The sequence below is a fragment of the Lissotriton helveticus genome, chromosome 1_1 (genome assembly GCF_964261635.1).
Source record: "Lissotriton helveticus chromosome 1_1, aLisHel1.1, whole genome shotgun sequence".
Classification (NCBI taxonomy): domain Eukaryota; kingdom Metazoa; phylum Chordata; class Amphibia; order Caudata; family Salamandridae; genus Lissotriton; species Lissotriton helveticus.
Genome location: NC_136057.1, coordinates 26,904,165 through 26,927,577, shown reverse-complemented (window position 1 = coordinate 26,927,577; position 23,413 = coordinate 26,904,165). Strand labels below are relative to the sequence as shown.

The window sequence follows — 23,413 nt, the reverse complement described above, 5'->3', positions numbered from 1 at the left end:
GAGGCTAAATGCCCGACTCCGGCCACTCCTACCCTTCAGGGCCCAAAGAGGCGTACCTTACTCAGCTAGGAAACGGCAATATAAGAAGAGGGACAGTAACATCAAAGAGTGAGGCCGAGACGAGGGGCAAGAATGAAAGAGAGGACTTGGTTCCCTATGGAGGCGTGAGGTTCAGCAGAGGAGAGGACAAGGGAAGGTTAACACTAGAGGGTGCGCATTGATCCGAGGGAGTGGCTGAGACCAGGAAATAGGTGGGTCGAGCAGATTGGTGAGAGAAGAGAGGCAGGCATCAATGGAGGCGGGGTTGAAATGGATGTTAACAGAAAACCAGGGAGACTGGGAGATTAAGATGGTGAAAAGGTGCGAGAAGGGGATCAAGTGGTAAAAGTGAAGTAGGAGAGCTGTGTAGGGAAAGGAGGGACAGTGCAAGGGGAGAAAGCTATGTTAAATACAGGAGGAGAGATGGGGAGAGGCGGCATAAGGGAGGGGTGCCAGACAGCTAATCCCATGGAGCCCTGGGAGAGAGGAGAAGAGCACAGCATACTAAAAGCAGGCCCTGGGGGACTATCAGGTGAGGGAGGGGGTGCGGGAAGAGGAGAGACAGCACTGCCACTGTAGGCAGCCAGAGGATGAGACAGCGCGAGGAGTGAAAGATAGATGGCGAGATGCAGCCAAACAGATAAAATGAGATAGGAATATACAAGCATTGTGAATAGAGCGATTTAAGAAGAAATCCACGCCAGGCAATCAGCAGTCATGAAAGTAGAAAATAGGAGAGCGACAGAAGCAGGGAGGGAGACAAATGGACGTGAAAGGGAGACAATAGGCAGGAAGAGCAGGAGAGCGCATGGAGAAAGGCAGTCACAGGAGAGGAGACAGATGGATAGTGGCAGGCAGAGACATGACACCAGACGGGGGGACAGGTAAAGCAGCAGGCAGAGAGTGTCGTATAAAGAGACAGAAGACAGCAGGCACAGTCAACAGCCAGGCAAAGACAGGATAGCGGCAAAGAGACAGCCAGGGAAAATGACTGACAGGAAAAAGACAAACCAGGCGACGGACAGGAAATCATACGGAAAGGGCAGAAGTGAAGCATGGCTGATACCGAAAAGACACGCAGACGGGGAAAAAGCACAGAGGAAGGCAAGAAGTGGGGCGGACAGGAAAACATACGGAAAGGGCAGAAGTGAAGCATGGCCATTACCGAAAAGACACGCAGACGGGGAGAAAGCACAGAGGAAGGCAGGAAGTGGGGCGGACAGGAAAACATACAGAAAGGGCAGAAGTGAAGCATGGCTGATACCGAAAAGACACACAGACGGGGAGAAAGCACAGAGGAAGGCAGGAAGTGGGGCAAGAGGAGAATCCAAAAGACACAGATGTACACAAAACAAGCTCTCAGCATTGCGTGGCGGGGTGGGGGAGCGGCTTCCTTTGCGTGACGGGGGGGCAAGGGAGGGGCTTCCTTTGAAGTCTGATGGTGGGGGGGCGGGGGAGCGGATTCCTTTGAAGTCTGATGCCGAGGCTCAGACAAATGGTAATGGTGTGCGATATGCGATGTGGCTGGGATGTGCACGTGCCCAGCTCACATGAACTGTACCGAATCCGCAGTTTGGGGAGACTTTTCGAAAGCCTTACTACAATCTCGCCCACCATCCCTACGGGATGGCTTAGACAAGACCTAAAAAGGAAGCTAAGTACTTTTTGATGCGCAAATTCTTCCCTTAAATCCTCAGCAGTCAGTACTCACCTTTACTCCATTAGTTCCAACAGATAATCTCTCGACTTGCTCTTTCGTTGGAGTGATACTCCCTGTTTGGTTCTTTTCGAGAACCGACTCCTGGAGGGACCTTAACTTGCTATAACATTTTTGCCTGCTATAATCAATCTTCTATACTAAACTCTTTTGTGATACCCTGTGAGGTCAGCCTCTCTAAATGTGATCTGTTTTTACTCAGAACACGTCCTATTACACTTGAACTTAACAACCTATTCTATTTAGAATGTTTTTATCGAATGTACACTTACCTACCCATCATAGATATTAGGTATCTATCTATAGGACTCCACTAAACTGTTTGAATTCTTTGCTTTTGTACTGTAAAGCGCTCTGATACCCTAGTCAGGGTCTTGTTCACGCTATACAAAACACTAAATAATTAAATAAATACAATAAAATAAAGGACATGAGCACAATGATACAGGGCCGTCCTGAGATACTAGCACAATGATATAGGGTTGTCCTGTGATGCAGGTCAGGAGCACAATGCTATAGGGCTGTCCTGTGACATATCACACTAGCACAATGATATAGGGCTGTCCTGTGATATAGGACCCATGCACAATGATATAGGGCCGTCCTGTGATATAGGACACACGCACAATGATATAGGGCTGTCCTCTGATATAAGACACTAGCTCAATGATGTAGGGCACTAGAACACTCATATAGGGCTGCCTTGTGATATAGCACAATGATATAGGGCTGTATTGGGGAACATCCTTTACAACGCAACTGTTACAACGAAGTACCTTTACGACGCAACCATTACAACGCAACTTTTACAACGACTTGTGCTGGGGGGCGCTCTAGGATAGGGAATAGTTTCCAACACCTCCCCTACTATCCACGGGGACTGGAGTTGGAATAGTAAATTAAACTATTCACTATCCAGCGCCCCCCCAACGCAAGTCGTTGTAACGACTTGCGTCGTAAAACTTGCGTCGTAAATGCATGCGTTGTAACGTCATACATCCGCTGTATTATGATATAGCACACTCACACAATGATATAGGGCCGTCCGGTAATATAGGACCCACGCACAATGATATAGGGCTGTTCTTTGATACAGTGCACTAGTACAGTAACATAGGGCAGTCCTGTGATATAGGACTACTGCACAATGATATAGGGTCGTCTTGTGATATAGGACCCACACACAATCATATAGGGCCGCCCTGTAATGCAGGACACTCGTACAATGATACAGGGCTGTCCTGTGATATATACCCTTTTTGCTGCGAGCTGTACAGGTTGTTAAAGCCAAGGGCCACTCCCTCGTCATAGGCCTGGACTCTTCAGGGCCTTTAACAGCTGGTATATCCCTCGCCATCGGGCCATAAGGCTATATTATAGGGTTTTTCTATGATGGAGGGCAGCAGCTCTATGATATAAGGGGATTCGCACTCTGATATATGCTGCAGTGTATACCCCACAAGCAATAATGTGGTACCCACAGACCACACCCCGTTCCATCTTGTCCCCCACTTTCTGCCTTCATAAGACCTCATTGAGCTGACCTACCCCACAGTGAACTGATGAAGCGGGAAGACAGAGAGGCTTTGGGTAGCTGAGACAAAAGTCTTCTGTGGCTGTTCTATGAAAGTCCTTGGAAACCGTTTCCTCTTTCAGTATCTTCTTGGCTTGCCCAGTCGTGTGATTCGTCATAGAATTCTGAGGTTCAGAATTTGGTCTCCATCCCCTCCACTCTCATCCTTCCGGGAGATCATCCTTTAAGAACTCAGAAGGATTATGTGGTTGTGGCTGAAAATGCAAAGAACAAAAGTGCACAGTGTATTTCACCGCCTGTATTTTTTAAGTGCGTGTTGCAATTTTCTAAAAAAAATATTTTGTAAATGTACAATATAATGTAAAGATGTTGCAGCAGGGAGTTTTCTCTTTTGAATGGAATCCATGTAAGTAGCCTTGCATTGAGTAGATTTGTAATGCTTTTTAAATCAGTCAATCACTCTGGCTCTGTATAGCGCTGCTAGTCACCCGAGGGTATCCAGGCGCTGGGGGTGTTCCTGCAGGGCTCAGTCGAACATCCAGGCCTCGAGTCCTTTTCTGAATTCCAGCAGAGACAATGAGGTCCGTAGGTGAAGGGGGAGGTCGTTCCAGGCCTTCGCAGCGAGGAAGGAGAAGGAGCGACCTCCACTGTTGCTGCGGCAGATGTGGCGGGAGTGGGCGTGGCAGAGGCACAGGTGCATGGGCATCCGCAGAAATTTTTCCTGGGGGGCTTGATGAAAAAGGGTCAGGCAGATCAGGTCGATTACCCCTTTTCTAGGTTTGCCCGGCGTTAGCCGCTTCTCACCCGACTCACGATTACCAAACAAAGAGGCAGGCGCTGGAGACTGGAAGGCAGGAAACAGGAGTTTATTTCCGACGGAACAGAACACGTCAAATCAGACAACAGGGTTTCTTCTCGAGGTGCTCTCTCGACATCTCTGAGGCCTCGCCTCGGATACACTGTTACTTTATTACATGCAACACATTCTTGGTAATGCTTTGAAGTATGGAAAAGGCGTCTTTGGAATCCCCGGTTCAGGCCCGTTCCCACACATATCTACAGTAGGAGTCCCCACCCCTAATCTCAGCATGATGGCTATCGCGCAGCCGGACATTCCGCTGGGAACAGAAATGCGGGTAATCGATCGGATCTAGGGGTGTGGGGGCATTGATTAACCCCCCGCTCCTTTGAAGTGAGGTGAGGTCCTACTGTAGGGGCAATAAACCGCATCTGTTGGGCTAAGCGATGGCCTGGGGTCGGGCCAAACAATCGGGTAAGGAGGAAGGAGGAAGAGGTTATCAAAGGGCCTGTTTTATGAATGAGATGAAAGGGTGTGGGGGGTTCAGCACGGGATGTGGCTAGGAGGCAGGGTCGCGCTGGAAGTACGATCAGGGCCCAAGCAGGAGAGACCGGGGGCTGTCAAAAAAGGGGGGGGGTGCTTGCGAAGCCGGGGCGTGAGGAGATGAGACGCGCTGGCTATCGGCAGTAGGCAGAGAGAGATCATGGCATTCAAAATGGCTGCTGCTTACGCGCACGCATGGATCTGAAAAAAGACAAGATGGCGCCGATAATGTTTATGCCACGATCTAGATTTTAACAGTCCTCCCTTTTCAACATATCTAGCCAGCTTGTTAATTTACGTCAATCCCCATTATATCTCTTATTTCGAGGTCATACAATGTTTTCATGTGTTCAGTTTTGAAGTCCGAAGTCTTAGGGCACATGCAGTTAGCAATGAGCGAACACAGAGGTGGCAAACATTGAATGCTTAGGCAACACCCACACAGTATCACGACCGGTATCAATATATATGTGAATAACCTCCATCCCCAGTCCTTCAAAGTGCCCCAAAACCAGCTTCCAAGCGACCATCCTTCCTGTTCCTGGTGAACCTCCGAGGAAAGCCTGTGGAGGTGTTCGATTGCTTTGTAGACTGAGGGCGAGTTATCTGACACGTAGGTGCAACAGCTGGATCCAATGATGCGGCATGCTCCCCCTCGGTCAGCTAGAACCACATCTAGAACAAGGCGGTTCTGAAGAGCCACCAGGCGGACTGCCTGAAGCTCGGCCGTATTGTTAGTGAGGATGCCAGCCGTGATGTTCATGGTCGTTTCTACTGCCTGGGTCAGGTGGCGGATGGCGCGGCTGTTTGCCATTGGACCCCACAGAGGAACAAGCCCCTTCACTGCATCCAAGAACTGTGCTCCAGTGGAGTCGGCTTGTTCAATGTCTCTTGCGCGCTTCTGTCGGTGATGGTTTGCGGGGGCTACGTACGTTGGAGGGAGAACGAAGGCGACGTAGCAGGTACCCCCCCAACTTTTTGGAAGCCAAGTGTAAGCTTTGTGCCACAAACAAAGTACATATTCGGAGAAGCAACAAAGGAGGGGGGATCAATGGAGTCCAATGTTCTGGTGATGTGGCAGGAACTGTGACCCACCGGCTGTGTTCCCAAGCCTTCGAGGCACACGAGGTCCGTGACATTGATAACAGACAGAGCCACCGTCAGAGTGGCAGCAGTTCGTTTCCGTAAGTAGGAGAAGGTGGGTCTGGCTGGATTATGGAACACCTGCATTTCGACTCGCTCCTTGGCAGGGATGTCCATCTGGAAGGAGGAGCCAGAGGTCAAAGGACAAAAGGGAGCAGAAGTCCTTCCGGTTTTGTTCAGCCAGAACCCGTGGTAGAAGTGCGACACTGTTTGACCAGAAGTGGCGTTGTCCCTGTAGCTCTCTTGCAAGAGGGTCAACCAGGCAAGGCAAGAACCGTAAACTGAGAAAGGGGAAGGGATGAAAGGGATGGAGTGTCCGGTGGCATGCGGGAGCAACCCGCAGATCCAGCAGTTTGTAGCGTTGGCGGCAAGGTTGTGTTGGTGCAACAGTTGCACGAAGGAATTGTTCCAGAACTCCTTACGCCTTTCTCGGAGCTGAGGCGAGAGGGAGATCAGGTGATGTTCTTTCATAGTAGTTGGCTGTGCAGTGGTCGGCAATATCTGATGAGCGGGTGCGCTCTCTTCCATGATCCAGAAGGAAGTCATGAGGAGGAGGCAAAAGAGGAGGACAATGAAAAGAGCAATTGTCTTCGATTTGTGTATACTGTCAGTCTTTGGGTTTCGATAACGGGTATTTCCTGTTGCTTCCGTCGTCTTCTTATCTGGCGCTTCCATCATCTTCTTATCTGGCGCTTCCATCCTCTTCAAGGTGCTCGGTAGTGGGCAGAACCGCTGACTTCGTTTAGCCTCTCTTCGGGTAACCCTTGGTTGTGTTTAGGCTACCGTTCTGAGATTCAACTTAGTCTGTGGTCTACTTAGCCGAAGCTCCCTCCTTTCGACGCAGGAAATACCCTTCCCTGGATGGCACAGTGGGATCAGAAAATTTTGCAAGTTCGAGTGCCTCGGTATCAGGATAACAGTTCAATGATGGCCAGTCTTTGTTCAGTAGTTCGTCTTGGGTGTTGACGTTTTCTGTCGTGGTCAGGGTCGAGGAGACCTTCTTACAGTGGTGCGCGTGCAGCCAGTGTCGCTTCCCCTCCACTCGAAGAGCCGTTCGGGTGGTAATCAGTACTTGCCAGGGGCCCGTCCACCGGGGTTCCAGACTCTTTGTCCGTTGGAAATTCCGGATCAGCACATAATCTCCCGGTTGGATATCGTGACCCGGACCCCTGGAAGCATCGGGGATGGCCTGCTGCACCTGCTGATGAATGACAGACAATGTTTTAGTCAATTTGCACAAGTAATCAGACAGTAGGACGTCTGGGATGTCGAGAACGGAGGTCGGTTTAGGGGCAGTCCAGAGATTCATTGGTCGCCCACACACAACCTCGTAGGGGGTCAAATGGTGCTTAGTGGGAGTGGAGCGCATCGATAGCAATGCCAGTGGGAGGGCATCTGGCCATTTAAGTCCTGTGGTGGCCACTATCTTCGACAATTTTAGTTTCAGCGTGGCGTTGTGTCGCTCAACTAAGCCGGCAGATTGGGGGTGAAAGACTGCATGAAACCTCTGTTTTACACCCAACCCTTTCAAGATTAGTTGGATAACTACAGCTATGAAGTGGGGGCCGTTGTCGCTCCATAGAATTCGACAAAGACCGTAGCGAGGGAAAAACTCTTTCAGCAGTACCTTGGCAGTGGTCATGGCAGTGTTATCACGGGTTGGATAGGCTTCTACCCATTTGCTGAAAGCACACACAATGACTAATACATACTTCAGGCTTTGGCATCTTTCTAGTTGGATGTAGTCCATCTGGAGGACCTCAAAAGGATGGTCGGGGACTCCGAACCCTCCCCGGGGTACCACAGTTCCTTTCCCAGGGTTGTGTTGCAAGCAGATAAGGCATTGTTGGACCAGGCGTCTGGCTGAGTCGGGAATTTTGTCGTTGTGCCAGACCCTGGAGATGAGTTCGATCATAGGGGCAGATCCTATGTGTGCGGGGGAGTGTGACATAGTCAGTATGGGGATCAGGTATGACTTGGGTAGCAACCATTTGTTAGTGTCCTTTGTCCGCCAGCAGCCTTCCTCGTCTTTCAATCCCACCCGTGCCCATTCAGTCAATTCGTGTGGTGAGCTGGCCATCTGGATGTCCCTAATCGTTTCCCTAGCGTCAGTCCATTTTTCTGCTTGTGACCTGGTCACATACATGTGTGTCGTTGTCCTATTCTCAGCTGTGGTTCGGGCAGTGATGTTGGCCAGCGCGTTTCCCTGTCCGACTAAGTCTGTCACCTTCTTGTGTGCCTGACATTTGATTACCGCTAATCGTTTGGGAAGGAGAACTGCTTCAATCAGGGCGGAGACTAAATCTCCGTGGAGGATGGGCGTGCCGTGGGACGTCAAGAATCCCCTTTCCCTCCATAAGAGTCCAAAATGGTGAACCACTCCGAAGGCGTACTGGCTGTCCGTGTAAATGTTTGCAGTAGTCCCTGTCGCTATAATACATGCTCGTGTGAGGGCAATCAGTTCTGCCGCCTGTGCGAATCGCTGTGCGATGCGAGCAGTTTCAACTACAGTTCGGGCTGTGGTAACTGCATAGGCAGCTGAGGTGGTGCCGTCGGGGAGTTTTATGCAAGAACCGTCTACCCATAGCTCTCCGTCAGGATCTGGGAAGGCAGTGTCCCGGAGGTCAACTCTACTCCTAGTCTGCTCGTCTGTGAGGGTAACACAGTCATGTATAGGGGGGACATTCGGGTCGTTTTCGGGCAGGGGCAACAAGGTGACTGGGTTCAGTGTGGTGCATCTTTTCAGCGTGATGTGGGGTGCAAGCAGAGTCAGTTCGTATCCAGTCAGTCGGGCGCTAGTCAGGTGTTGCGTCTTAGTCTGGTTCAAGAGGGTGTCAACAGCATGGGGCACTAATACCGTGAGGGAATTCGAGAGTACGATCCCCTCACTTTGTCGGATAGAGACAGCAGCGGCAGCTACGGCTCGAAGGCAGGCAGGCAAGGCTCTCGCTACGGGGTCGAGGGTGGCAGAGAAATAGGCACATGGTCGTTGCTTGGGGCCAATAGTTTGCGTCAGGACGGACAAAGCGCACCCCTCCCTTTCGTGAGTGTAGAGAGAGAAGGGCTTGGTGTAATCGGGGGTTCCTAGGACTGGTGCAGAACAAAGGGCATCTCGAAGTTCTTTAAAGGAAGATTGGCATTCGGGGGTCCAAGGGAGTGGGAAGGGGACGTCTTTGGCTAGTAGGGAAAGTAGTGGCTTTACAATGAGGCTGAAATTTGGCAACCACTGCCGGCAGAAGGAGGTGAGGCCTACCAGGGAGCGGACTTGTTTCTGGGTCTTTGGGACGGGGGTCTCTAGAATGGCCTGAATTCGATCGGGTGTAAGCTTTCTCCCGTCTTTGGACAAGAGGTGGCCTAGGTAGGTGACCTGGGGTTGGCAGAATTGCAACTTCTTTTTGGAGACCTTGTGGCCATTTTCCGCGAGGAAGTGCAGGAGTTGGAGGGTGGCTGTGACTGCAAGTGGAGTGGTGTCGGTCGCCAAAAGAATGTCATCGACGTACTGTATCAACACCACTCCCTCCGGTAGCTGAACGGCGTCCAGCTGTCTCTTGAGGGCCTGGCTATAGATGCTGGGACTTTCTGTGTAGCCTTGGGGAGCTCTACAAAATCTATATGAGCGAGATTTTAAAGTGAAGCCGAAAAGGTAGCGGCTGTCCGGGTGGATGGGGATGGAGAAGAAAGCGTTTTTGAGGTCTATTACAGTGAAGGTGGTGGCTGTGGAAGGAATCAGGTTCAGAATGGTGGCGATATCTGAGACTACGGGGTACTGGGGTACAACTACCTTGTTGACTTCTCGAAGGTCGATGATGAAGCGATACGCTTTCTCATCTCCCTCGCCCTGCTTCTTCACAATGGGTAGGATAGGGCTGTTGCAAATATTGCTGTCTACTTCCTCTACCACTCCTGCCTCTACCAGGGACTGGATTATCATCACCAATGCCTTCTCACCTTCGGGCGATATCCGATAATGTGGGAGTTTTGGGAGTATCGCATCTTGGCGGACAGTTATGCGCACGGGGTCAATCATCATTCGTCCTACATCAGCGTGAGTTTTAGCCCATAGATACAGAGGTAGAGAGTCAAGTAAGGATGCGTCAGTGTCAGAGATGGAGAGCATGTGTCGTGCATGATGATGTCTGAGCAGAGTTGGGTTATCGTACAGAATGACTCGAACCCCATCCTGTGAACACCTGATAGTGGCTCGGAAATGCTTCAGTAAGTCAAGTCCCATAATGGCATCGGGGGTGTTGGAGGAAAGCAGAAACGTCGTGTCAGTGGGGTTACTGTCCAAGTCGAAGGAAACTGGTGCGGATAAAGGGTTAGTGGAGGGCGTTCCATCAAAGCCTATTGATGTTATTTGTGAGCCAGACAAGGGTGCCCTTGGAATCAGTCGTTTAGATAACGCACTACGTGTCGCGCCAGTGTCTACCAGGAATGGACACTTCGTACCTAGGACCTTAGCGGTGACGTAAGGACCTTGCTGGTCAACATAGAGCTCGACTGGATCCCTTCCTTGCCCTTGGCAGCCCTATGCAAAGTCGTGAGCGTTGTCGTAGTCAGACTGTTGGCACTGATTCTGTCGGGGGCGGTCAAATGTGTTCGGTCTGCCAGGTCTGTCATTGTTGGTGTCGTGGGTGTGCCCTCGTCCCTGCCCTCTAGTCCTGGTGCCATTCGTCATGTCCCTCGTCTCTTTATTTTTAAGCATTTCCAGAAGAACCGGACATTGAGACTTCCAATGGCCAAATCCTTTGCAAAACGCACACTGGTTCTCATCGAGGTCTGTTCGTGGAGCGCCGGGTGTGCGGTCTCTAGGGGGTGAGTTTCTAGGGGCATTCGGCTGGTAGTTTCCCCTATACCGTTCCCTTCCTGTCATCACTCCTTGCAATTGAGCAATCATCACTCGTTCCTTCAAGTCCTTTTTCTTTTTCTCAGTCGCCCTCTCGTTCTCGTTCTTTTGGTGTTCGTAATACTGAGCCATCTGAAGGATAGCTGCAGGTTTGGAGGCCCCCCAACTACTCTCGCTCGTCTGTAACTTTTGGGAGACCTCTTGCGATAGACCCTTTACGTAGTTTTGCACGAATAGGTGTTGTCCGGTTGCAGTGGTCATGTCTTGGCCACTGTAGTCGGAGAACACCGTCTCAAATCGGGAGAAGTATTCTGATACGTCTTCCTGGGGTTTCTGACGGCAAGCCGTGACTACCGACCAGTCTACCTTCTTCTCTGGGATCAATGTCTTCAGCTTCTGAACTATTTTGTCCGGGAGTTCCAGTATGTCTTTTACAGGTTTCTTTCCGGGCTCTCGCTGTCTATCCAGTTCACTGAGTTGATTCCAGGTATGTCCGAACAGCTCTGTGTGGTCGGCTTTTCGAATTTGCTTCCACACATCAGCCGGCAGACATAACCCGAAAAACAAGTCAATGTCCGCTAGAGTCATTATGGTTGAGCCTAAGGCTGTACCTAGTTCGGTATAAAATGCTGTCGGGTTCTTTCTTAAATCGGGCAGGGTTTGCCTAAAAGTTAAAATATCTTGTCGATCCCATGGTTGATAAACCCAGTTGTACACAACCCTCCCCTTTGCATCTGCGTGGTTGATATCGTCGTCTGTTCCCTGACCTCGCGGGGGAACCCAGTAGGGGGCGGCTTCTCTGATAGGCATCATAGTGTTGGCTACTTCTGATGAGGACCCAGTCGTTTCGGGAACTGTAATCTTAACTTCCGGTTTTTGTTCCGTGAGGATGGCGGAAAACCTCAAGCGTTTGCATGAAGAGGTCCGCCGCGTCACGCTCGGCCTCGTCTCCAATATCGACTTTTCTATATAACGCTGTCAGTTTAGTAGGACCCCGATTCTGATACCTATCCTCATATGCGTTCAGGGTGTGGTAACTAAACCGTAAAATGAAATGCCGTCTGTGGCTACCGGCATGCGAATTGTGCATATCCATCGTATACTCTTCGCTCTCCTTCCGTTCTACCAGTGCCTTTGCTATCTTGTCAATTCCCTTCCGCTCATCTTTGCTCAATCTATTCAGTCTACCCGGTGGCTGCTTGCTAGTCTCGGGTTCATCTGATGTCGTTACTAATGCGGCCGGGGCGGAGGCCGTGAAGGTTGGGGCACTGGATTCAAGGTTATTCTCCTTTGCACTCGGAGCTGGCAAGTGCTGTACTAGGGGTTGGGAGGGGGCATATGGGGGGGGCATATAGATGATCGGAGGACTTAGCAGCAGTTCATCGTTCGCCCGTTGTTTGGAGGTCAGCTCAGGGTAGAGCGTAGAGGGGGTCCTAACAGGACACTGGCCTGTTGATTCAGATTCCTGTTTTTGTCTGGCTTCCTCCCTTTCTTTTATCTCTTCTTCTAGTTTCTTAGCGGCCAGGTGGGCTGCCTTTTGTAACTCTTTTCCTATTCTCGCTTCTTCTCTTTTCTTTCGTTGCTCTGCTTCTTTACGCCACATGCCGAAACTATCAAGCATAGTGGGCGTGGTTTTATTGTTACAAAGGGCTGTTTCCAGCACGCTTATTTTTGTGTCATCGAAGGATCCTATCAGTGGCCACTGACTTTCCTGATCCTTTCTAGTATATTTATTCCATAACTTACTATAAGCTACGGCGACTAGTCCATATTTTAAAAACATATCCTTATTAGGGGTGCCCTCCAGAGGAGCCGGATGATCCACCTCTAATAAGCGGTCCTGGCTGAACCAACTACTGACCAATGGGGAGAAGATAGGCATGACGGGTTACAACGGGGACAAAAGTCTGCACTACCTATCCTTCACTACTTTTTGAAGACTGGACAGAATGTTTCTATTCTGCAGTATTCGCAAATAGGGAATACCCAAAGAGAGAACCAATATCGAACAATTAATGTCCGTTCAATCAATACAATCAGTGGCGAGAAAAAAATAGGCACGACGGGTTACAATGGGGGCAAAAGCCTGCGCTACCTATTCTTCACTATCTGCAAAGGAGGACAGGATGCTTTTATCCTTCCCCGTTTGTAGACAGAGAATTCTCGAGAAAACAATCCTCGAACAAACAATGTTCGGGCAAACAATCAATCAGTGGGGGAGAAAGATAGGCACGACGGATTACAACGGGGGCAAAGGCCTGCGTTACCTACCCTTCACTCCCTGCAAAGGAAGAGAGAATATTTTTATCCCTCTCAGTTTACAGACAGAGAATCTCCAAGAGAACCAACAATTCGGAGAGTAATACTAGTATTTTCCAATCAAACAATCACATATTTCCCAGTTTGTCGTGTTACACGACCTTACCCGGACCGTATGGACAGTTTCTCGTCTTCCGCTTCCAGCGCCCGATCGTCCTCTATTCTCCGTAATTGCTGTGGCACTCCTGATGGTTCCCAGTCAGGACCGTAGATCACTCGAGAGAGGTCTGCTCGGAACCAGTGAAGTTCGGATGATCGGATGCCAGACGAGGGTCTATCGGGCAAGTGCACTTCCCGATCGTTGCAGTCGTTCACTCCGTCGTCGGGACCTCTCCCACTGGATCCACGTGTCGCTGATGGGCCCCACGTTTGGGACGCCAATTGATGAAAAAGGGTTCAGGCAGATCAGGTCGTTATACCCCTTTTCTAGGTTTGCCCGGTGTTAGCCGCTTCTCACCCGACTCACGATTACCAAACAAAGAGGCAGGCGCTGGAGACTGGAAGGCAGGAAACAGGAGTTTATTTCCGACGGAACAGAACACGTCAAATCAGACAACAGGGTATCTTCTCGAGGTGCTCTCTCGACATTTCTGAGGCCTAGCCTCTTATACACTGGTTTATTACTTTATTACATGCAACACATTCTTGGTAATGCTTTGAAGTATGGAAAAGGCGTCTTTGGAATCCCCGGTTCAGGCCCGTTCCCACACATATCTACAGTAGGAGTCCCCACCCCTAATCTCAGCATGATGGCTATCGCGCAGCCGGACATTCCGCTGGGAACAGAAATGCGGGTAATCGATCGGAACTAGGGGTGTGGAGGCATTGATTAACCCCCCGCTCCTTTGAAGTGAGGTGAGGTCCTACTGTAGGGGCAATAAACCGCATCTGTTGGGCTAAGCGATGGCCTGGGGTCGGGCCGAAAAATCGGGTAAGGAGGAAGGAGGAAGAGGTTATCAAAGGGCCTGTTTTATGAATGAGATGAAAGGGTGTGGGGGGTTCAGCACGGGATGTGGCTAGGAGGCAGGGTCGTGCTGGAGGTGCGTTCAGGGCCCAAGCAGGAGAGACCGGGGGCTGTCAAAAAAGGGGGGGGTGTGTGCTTGCAAGGCCGGGGCGTGAGGGGATGAGACGCGCTGGCTATCGGCAGTAGGCACAGAGAGAGAGAGAGATCATGGCATTCAAAATGGCTGCTGCTTACGCGCACGCATTGATCTGAAAAAAGACAAGATTGCGCCGATAATGTTTATGCCACGATCTAGATTTTAACAGGCTAACCTGGCAAACGAAGGGGTGTGGCTAATGTTAATCAATAGGGGCGGGGCTAACATGGCAGACATTCAGAATCGGGTAATGGTCAGGCCAAGCTGAGAAAAAAAAGTGGTGAATTCTGCATTTGAAACTGGACAACAAGTAGAGCACACATACGAACCCTAACATTACCCCCCTGGCCCCTTAAAACTCATACATTCACTGATCCCTAAAATTAGCCCCCTGCCACCCCAAAACCCATACCCGCCCTGACCCCTAAAATTGTCCCCCTGACACCCCAAAACCCATACCCGCCCTGACCCCTAAAATTGTCCCCCTGGCACCCCAAAACCCATACCCACCCTGAACCCTAAAATTACCCCGTGGTACCCCAAAACCCATACCCACCCTGAACCCTAAAATTACCCCTGCCCCCCCTAAACTCACACTGCCCTGAACCCTAACATTACCCCTGGCACCCCAAAACCCATATCCACCCGAACCCTAACATTTCCCGTAGCACCCCAAAACCCATACACGCCCTGAACCCTAAAATTAACACTGGCACCCCAAAACTCATACCCACCTTGAACCCTAAAATTATCCCTGCCACCCCAAAACCCATACCCACCCTAAACCCTAAAATTACCCCACTGGCATCCCAAAAGCTGAACACTACGGGGCAGATTTAAAAGCCCCTGCGCCACTCTTGCGTCACTTTTAACATGGGAATAGTGACACAAAAGTGGCCCAAAGGGCTTGTAAATCTGCCCCTACAAGCTTACCCTACATTTGCATATTCAGAGGGGGCTGTCCTTCTTGACGTTTCCATGCATGTAAGTCTAAAACACCGTAACCTAGATATGCAGCCAGTAGGTAATGCTGGTGATGCAGTAGAATGCATTAAAGTTACTGGAACTTACTTAAAAACTGCTGCCTGCTCTTCTGATACTATTCGGTGGAGTCGGGCTGATCAGCAGCACTGTTGTACTGACATCCAGCCCCTCCCGAAGGTCTCACTTTCTAGATAGGTGTTGGTCGAATGTCTCCTGGATTCTCATTCCCTGGGCCTTTTTTGCTTCTTTGTCTGTGCCCTTGGATGCAAAAAGAGACAGATCCATGGCTCTGTTCACCATTTATCTGGTGAGCAGCGCCATGGATGTGTATTCTATACAAGTGCACAGACAGCAGGGAAAAGGGATGATAGTGCGGGTGATGCTTTTCCTTTGTAAAGTCATTCCTGCTGGTGTCATAGCCCAGGGTGTGCTGTCTGTGCACTTGTATGGATACACACCTATACAAGTGCACAGACAGCAAACCCTGGGCTATGACGCCAGTAGAAATTCCTATACAAAAGAAAAGCGTCACCTGCACTGGCCATCCCTTTCCTCCTGCTGTGCACATCTTCTTCCCACTCCCACCCCATGACCAGACAGCTAGAAGTGGTGATTTGTCATTCTGAGGGGTGTGAATGTTATAAGAATGTGTGTGCCCGGCTGAGGCAGCTTCCCGGCACACCACACACACACAGCCGCACCTGAGTACTTCACACAGGTCTTTAAAAGACTATTTACTTGGTAATGAGGCTTTGTTGTGTTTTCACCCCTAATTAGAGCCCCTGCATCTCCACTATGCACATGGCTTTGGCGGGATGAATTAGCCCCGCCCGCCCCCGGAAATTTGAGGGAGACGAGTTGACGTGAGGTTTAAAAGAGGGGTGAACAAGGGATTGAAGACACTGAGTGGTGACCGTGATGGGGCAGACATTTAATGCAGTTTCCTTTACAAATAGGTTTATTGTACAAATCCACTTTGACAGACTCGCAGACAGCAAATGCTGCTGCCTTTCCATTGCGTCTGAAAGTTTTTTTCTCGAAGTTGGGTCGACGAGCTGATCGGGTTATTTTCTTCCTTCATGTGGTGGTGATGAGTGGGTTGCAGGGCGCCTGTACTTGTCGCCTCTGTCATTAGTAGCCCCCTGCTTCCATTTGAACGCCGAGGATCACCGCCCCCCCCAACCACTGGCACCTGGAGGGGTTGCCGTGATGTCTAGGGTGACCAACTGGCATGCGTGCAAATTCAGGAGGACGGTGAGTTTAAAAATTCAGGACAAAGGGTCAAAATTCAGGACAAAAGGTAAGGTTTACAGACACATCAGAGAAGGTTGCGCAATAGTACATAAGTAAGTAAATAGACAACTACTAAAGTACAAGTGAAAATAAGTTTATATTAGGTTGAGATAATTGTGCACTTCATGGTTTGTCAGTATACGCGCAGCTGTAAGCAAATGTGCAGGTCTTTTGTGGTAACAAGACCGCCCCCACCTTTCCAGCTCCCCGAGAAAACGCCTGTTGCCCGGTCCGGCCAGTCCGGCCTTGCTACCACCCTCCAATGGCGCCCCTCATCTTCACATAGACCCTCGCTCATGTGTATTTCATTTCTTCTATGGTGCTACTCATCCCAAGTATGTGGGGCAGAGTTTTGGAGTGCGTTACAACACACACATATTGTAAAGAGACAATCACTCATATAAATGGGAAAGTCAATGTATGGGAAATGTTGCTTAAGATAATAGGGCTTACAATGAGTAATCATACTTTCATCCATCATTCAGTCTTTCGCCATTCATTCTGTCCTTCCATCTGTGTGCCCATCCATGTCATATTCATCCATTTACAAACCTATCCATTTTCGTTTCCTTCCATCCATCCGTACACTCATCAATCCACTCTTCCACCCCTCCAGCCATTAACTCATCCATCCAGCCATTCAACTGTTCAGTCATCCATTTACCCATCCCCCTTTCTCTTTCAATTCCCCTTTCACTTAGCCATCCAATCTTTCTTCCATCCACCCACCCATCCATCTACTCATCCACTCATGAATCCATCCATCGAACCTATCATTCATCCATCCTTTCACTCATCCACCCTATCACTCCTTCACTCATCTATCCATCCTTTTGTCTATCTACCCGCCCTTTCACTCACTCATATAGCCTTACATCCACCCTTTCACTTATCACTTCATCAATCAACCCTTTCACTTATCAATTCATTAATTCATCCATCATTTCACTCATCCATCCACCCATTCACTCACCCGTCATTCACCCTTTCACTCCTCCGTCCATCCATCATTTCACTCATCTATCCAGCCATCCATCCACCCATCCCATCCCTTCACTTACTTACTCACTCACCTTTTCACATTAATTATGAGACCCATCAAGGACTCCACCCTCGCTGTAGTTCCTAAAGCAAGGGGTGGGGTGGAGCAGGGTTCACTATGCCCCTGCACATAGGCAATCTGAAAAAGTGGAAGGCATGAGTCATGCATGATGCATAGTGCCTGGACGTGGGGCGACTGTGACATGGTGTTGTTTCCAGGGCTTTAAGTGGGATGAAAAATTGGGGGGTCTCTCCAAAAGGGTGTTTGATGTAACAAAATGCGTGCCTTAAAACACATAAGCTAAAAATCTGTGCTTAATATAATGTGTCGCCCGACTGGTATTTTTGTTGCTTCTGTGATTGCATCCAGATATATAATACAACAAGAAACGTTACACTTAGAACAAGTAATGTTACACCTACAACAAGCCAGAACTATTGGCTTTGTCAATGGTTGTTAGTTGAATAAAATAAAAAAAGCAGCAATCATGGTTGCTGTACTAAAACTATAATCCTTTCCTTTCAACTTCTTTCACCGCCTTCCTATGGCTAAGTGGATTCTCACCTAGCAGCAGCATGGGCGTTTTTGCACCTCCATGTGACAGAATGCTCTGCCCTGGACCGAGGCTGGATGAGGCCACCACATGTTGTGCCAGCCCAGACTGACCCATTGTCACTCTGTGTGGGGCAATCAGCCCCACACAGAGTGACAATGGGCGGGTGGGGCTGCTCTTGTGTTCAGAGTATTGCGAGGGGGCCTCATCAGGGAGCTGAGGCTTTTTGCAGGGAACAGATCTGCTCCCTGCAAAGCCTAAAATTAAGGCGGATGGTTGGATGATGTCCTGCCTGAGGATGAGGATGTGCATACCACGTGTACATTGGAAGTTACGGACTATGGGGCAGATTTACAATGACTGGCACATTGCTGCATATTATCAGGGATGCGCCAGTTATTTTGCGTGACTCAAAAAACCCCTTGTGCCACCATGGTTGCGGCACATTTACAATGCGGCGCACCATGGCGCAAGGATAGACAGATGCATGACGCATCTGTCGTGTAAGGGTGACGCAGTGCTGGAGTCGTATCGCAAGCGCGAACCAACTCGAGCACTGCTTAGGGATGTCCTATGCCTAACATGCTGTGTCACCCCTTACGCCTGCTTCAAGCAGGTATAAGGATTTGATGCAGCGGGGACATACAAGTGACTCAGTGAAATCTTATTAAGGTCGAGCCAGAGCCCAGCCAGGGTCGAGCCAGAGCCGAGCCAGGGTCGAGCCAGGGTCGAGCCAGAGCCGAGCCAGGGTCGAGCCAAAGCCGAGCCAGGGTCGAGCCAGAGCCAAGCCAGGGTCAAGCTAGAGTCGAGCCAGGGTCGAGCCAGAGCCGAGCCAGAGTCGGACCAGGGCCGAGCCAGGGTCGAGCCAGAGCCGAGCCAGGGTTCAGCCAGAGCCGAGCCAGGGTCGAGCCAAAGCCGAGCCAGGGTCGAGCCAGAGCCCAGCCAGGGTCGAGCCAGAGTCAAGCCAGGGGCGAGCCAAAGCCGAGTCAAGGTCGAGCCAGAGCCGAACCAGGGCCTAGCCAGGGTCGAGCCAGAGCCGAGCCAGAGCCGAGCCAGAGCTGAGCCAGAGCCGAGCCAGGGACGAGCCAGAGCCGAGCCAGAGCCGAGCCAGAGCCCAGCCAGGGTCGAGCCAGAGCCCAGCCAGGGTCGAGCCAGAGCCGAGCCATGGTGGAGCCAAAGCCGAGCCAGGGTCGAGCCAGAGCCGAGCCAGGGTCGAGTCAGAGCCGAGTCAGGGTCGAGCCAGAGCCGAGCCAGGGTCGAGCCAGAGCCAAGCTAGGGTCGAGCCAGAGCCGAGCCAGGGTCGAGCCAGAGCTGAGCCAGAGTCGAACCAGGGTCGAGCCAGAGCCGAGCCAGGTTCGAGCCAGAGCCGAGCCAGGGTCCAGCCAGAGCCGAGCCAGGTTCGAGCCAGGTTCGAGCCAGGGCCGAGCCAGGGTCGAGCCAGAGCCGAGCCAGAGCCGAGCCAGGGTCGAGCCAGAGCCGAGCCAGGGTCGAGCCAGAGCAGAGCCATAGCCGAGCCAGGGTCGAGCCAGAGCCGAGCCAGGGTCGAGCCAGAGCCGAGCCAAGGTCAAGCCAGAGCAGAGCCATGGTCGAGCCAGGGTCGAGCCAGAGCAGAGCCAGGGACGAGCTAGAGTCGAGCCAGGGGTGAGCCAAAGTCGAGTCAAGGTCGAGCCAGAGCCGAGCAGAGCCGAGCCAGAGCCGAGCCATGGTCGAGCCAGAGCAGAGCCAGGGACGAGCCAGAGTCGAGCCAGGGGTGAGCCAAAGTCGAGACAAGGTCGAGCCAGAGCCGAGCCAGGGTCGAGCGAGAGCCGAGCCAGGGTCGAGCCAGAGCCGAGCCAGGGTCGAGCCAGGGACGAGCCAGCGCAGAGCCAGAACCGAGCCAGAGCCGAGCCAGAGCCGATCCATGGTCGAGTCAGAGCCGAGCCAGAGCCGAGCCATGGTCGAGCCAGAGCCGAGCCAGAGCCCAGCCAGGGTCGAGCCAGAGCCCAGCCAGGGTCGAGCCAGAGCCAGGGTCGAGCCAGAGCCGAGCCATGGTGGAGCCAAAGCCGAGCCAGGGTCGAGCCAGGGTCGAGCCAGGGCCGAGCCAGGGTCGAACCAGAGCCGAGCCAGGGTCGACCCAGAGCCGAGCCATGGTGGAGCCAAAGCCGAGCCAGGGTCGAGCCAGGGCCGAGCCAGGGTCGAACCAGAGCCGAGCCAGGGTCGACCCAGAGCCGAGCCAGGGTCGAGCCAGAGCCAAGCGAGGGTCGAGCCAGAGCCGAACCAGGGTCGAGCCAGAGCCGAGCCAGATTCGAGCCGGGGTCGAGCCAGAGCCGAGCCGGGGTCGAGCCAGAGCCGAGCCAGGTTCGAGCCAGAGCCAAGCCAGGGTCGAGCCAGAGCTGAGCCAGGGTCGAGCCAGAGCCGAGCCAGAGTCGAGCCAGAGCCGAGCCAGAGTCGCGCCAGAGCCGAGCCAGAGTCGAGCCAGAGCAGAGCCATGGTCGAGCCAGAGCAGAGCCATGGTCGAGCCAAAGCCGAGCCAGGGTCGAGCCAGGGTCGAGCCAGAGCCGAGCCATGGTCGAGCCAAAGCCGACCCTGGCTCGGCTCTGGCTCGTTCTTAAAACTCAAGGCTCGCCGCTCGAGCCGTGACATAAAACGCTCGGGTGTGTAATGGTCGGTTAAAACGCAAACAAGTGGGTCCTTTTTTAACCTATACCCAAGTTTCTCCAAATTAGTTGTTTAAAGAAATACATTAAAGCACGATAAAATGGTCTGCCCAGCATTTGACCAAGTGGTAAAGTCACAATTTGAACCCAGATTTGCCGGTTACACGTTGTGAAATTCAGCCACTGGGTGGACAACTTCTTTCCTGTTAACACCAAAGGACAACATTGTCCAATCCGCTGATGACGTAAATTAATCTGCTGGGGTCAATACATAAATACACCGATCACATGTTTTGTTCCATCTCAAGCTATGTTTATGACGGTCCTTTCTAGAAAGAAACTGAAGGTTAGGTGTAGGAGTAAACAGGGCTCTCTTGGCCCAAATCAGAAAGGAATTTGCTTGTCTAAGTTAGAGTTACATGTGAAAATAGCTTTGTTTTATAGAGCAAAACGTATTTTTAAATGTACAGAAATTGCTTTCGCACGAGACGAGAGGGATTCCCCGGCGGGAATGTCACCCACAAATTTAGGGGCATATTATCAGGGACCGGTGTTAAAATTATCCCCGTTTTATCGGCAGGAAACTGCCGATAAAACTGCGATAATGGGCTTGATAATACGCCCATGTTAATTCCCATAGAAGCCTATGTTTACATCAGAACATGGGCTTCTATGGGAATTCACAAGGGCGAAATATCAAGCCCATTATCGCCGTTTAAAACGGCGATAATTTTAACACCGGTCCTTGAAAATATGCCCCTTAGATATTAGTAGGCATTTACACACACCAATTAGAGCCCTCCCCACCCCGTAGGTTTACGAAAGCCAAGGGCAGGATTAAATCCCTCCCAGAGGGGCCTGGCGGGGAGGTGGGGGCAAGGATTCTTCCGGGGGTGTTTCCTTCATAGAGAAATAAAAGAATCACGACAGTAAGTGCAGTGCACCTGTTTGTCTTGTGAAAATACACGAGTGTCTATATTCGCTTCAGAAAATTGATTTCTCCAAACTTTTCGGGTTATGCATGGAAAGTTGAAGCTTACGAAGATTTCGGGTCGATAAACTACCATACTATCGCGAGTAAAATATCGCGATACAAAAGTATCATGGCTTAAAAATAGAGGGGCAGATTTACAAGCCCCCTGGTCATTTTTGCGCCGCCGTTGTGACACTTTTTGTGAAGCGCCAGCTTGAGCAATACGCCACGTTGCGGCCCATTTACAACATGACACATCTAGATGCGTCACGTTGTAAAGCCCACATTATACCTGCGTCAGGTATAATATATGCTGGGTGGGCGTTCCCACACAGGAAAGCCTCGTAGAAGTGACGCAGTGAAATCTACAAGATTTCACTGCCTCACTTCTAGGACGCCACTGCGTCAAATCCTTACGCCTGCCTCACAGCAGGCGTAAGAAGTGAAGGAACACAATGAGGATAGGCCTGCCCGTGCATTGCAGGGGTAGCGTCGTGCTTGCAATGACTCCAGCAATGCGTGACTTTTGCCCAGTCAGATGCGACAGAATTTCTGACGCATCTGTCAATCCTTGCGCCATGGTGCGCCGTATTGTAAATAAGGCGGGGCAGATTTACAAGAACTGGTGAATCCCTGCATATTAGCAGGGATGCACCAGTAAAGATGCGACACGCAGGAATACCCTTGCGCCACCACGGATCCGTCGTATTAACAATGCGACGCACTGTGGCGCAAGGCTAGTCAGATGCGTGTCGCATCTTTTGGCATAAGGGCAGCAGATTGCTGGAGTCATGTCGCATGCGTGACACAACTCCAGCAATGCTCAGGAGCGCCCTACACCTAACATGCTGCCTCACTCCTTATGCCTGCTTCAAGCAGGCGCATTAGTTGCACCTTATTAGTACCAGTGTAACACCCACATATAGCAATAAGCCACATAAAGGTGACCAGTCAACCTTTGGGAAGGGCCTCCCACTGCTCGGCAACACATATCTCTGGGATTTTACTAATTTTTTAACCGTTTGCGCTAGAAACACATTTTTTTCTTAAAATCTGAAAATTATACAGCAGATGGTGCTTTCTATGGAGAATGCGGCAAATCTACAATTATGCGAAAATCACTGCGACCACACAATCGCATCCTTATTCCAGTAACCCTGAGTACACGCTACCCAGTACTAATGGTTGACCATGCAGGCGGCCCCGGAGCAGGACATGTCGCCTCCCGGCACCTATAAGTGAGTCTGTGAACACGAACGGAGGACCTGGGCTCACCCATGTTGCTGTGCCTGGGGCATACACTGAGCAGGTTGCATGCTAGAATTGTCCTTTCCTTTTACTTTCAACTTTGGCGCCTTCAGCCTGATTAAGATGAGCCTTTTGCAGGAATGCTAGGTTAATGTCACTTCGTCAGCTGAGCGTGTATTATATATTACTTGGTTGCAAACCCCATCCCTCTTACATTCCATGTAGAGGAGAGGTATCTACCCAGCAAACCTGTCACCGTTAAAGTCAATGGGCCCGATTCACTGAACTAACTTAAGACAAAATCCTAAACTAACTACTTTTGGTATTCACAGAAGGCATTTAGTAGTAGTAAAGTTAGGATTTTGTCTTAAGTCTGTCTTAAGTCTGTCCTAAGTTTGTCTTAATTCTGTCTTAAATTTGTCTTAAGTCTGTCCTAAGTTTGTCTTAAGTTTGTCTTAAGTCTTTCTTAAGTCAAACTTAAGTCAAACTTAAGACAAAATCCTAACTTTACTACTACTAAATGCCTTCTGTTAATACCAAAAGTAGTAAGTTTAGGATTTTGTCTTAAGTTAGTTCTGTGAATCGGCCCACTGTGTCGGCCTGGAGTTCTGTCTAAATTGTATAATTTTATTGTTAATTTTCTA

The 23,413-nt window shown here is 50.7% G+C and overlaps 1 protein-coding gene across 1 annotated transcript in view; it reads left to right on the top strand.

The window, feature by feature from the left end:
- The window catches only part of P2RX3 (purinergic receptor P2X 3), a 366,171-nt gene that overhangs the window by 159,160 nt on the left and 183,598 nt on the right, over positions 1-23,413 (top strand). The gene's annotated exons all lie outside the window — the stretch shown is intronic.